This window comes from Acanthisitta chloris, unplaced genomic scaffold, assembly GCF_000695815.1.
Source record: "Acanthisitta chloris isolate BGI_N310 unplaced genomic scaffold, ASM69581v1 scaffold7284, whole genome shotgun sequence".
In the NCBI taxonomy this organism is placed as follows: Eukaryota; Metazoa; Chordata; class Aves; order Passeriformes; family Acanthisittidae; genus Acanthisitta; species Acanthisitta chloris.
This window is the reverse complement of record NW_008667590.1, coordinates 40,071-40,280: the sequence shown is the minus strand read 5'-3', so window position 1 is coordinate 40,280 and position 210 is coordinate 40,071.

Genomic DNA, 210 nt, shown 5'->3' with positions numbered 1-210 from the left:
GGAGATGAAGGAGGCAATACCTCAAGCTCCCATTTTAGTAACAACTCTTCCTTGCTGAAAATCAAACTGCTGATGCTCACCCAAGAAAAGCCAACATTATAGTGTTTGCCTCAATACTCACAGCTGGTTTTCCTGGCCAAATTTACAGAAATCACTTTTCCCCACCCAAATGCACCTGTGTCTGAGATAAACCACAGCAGTAGCAAGAAG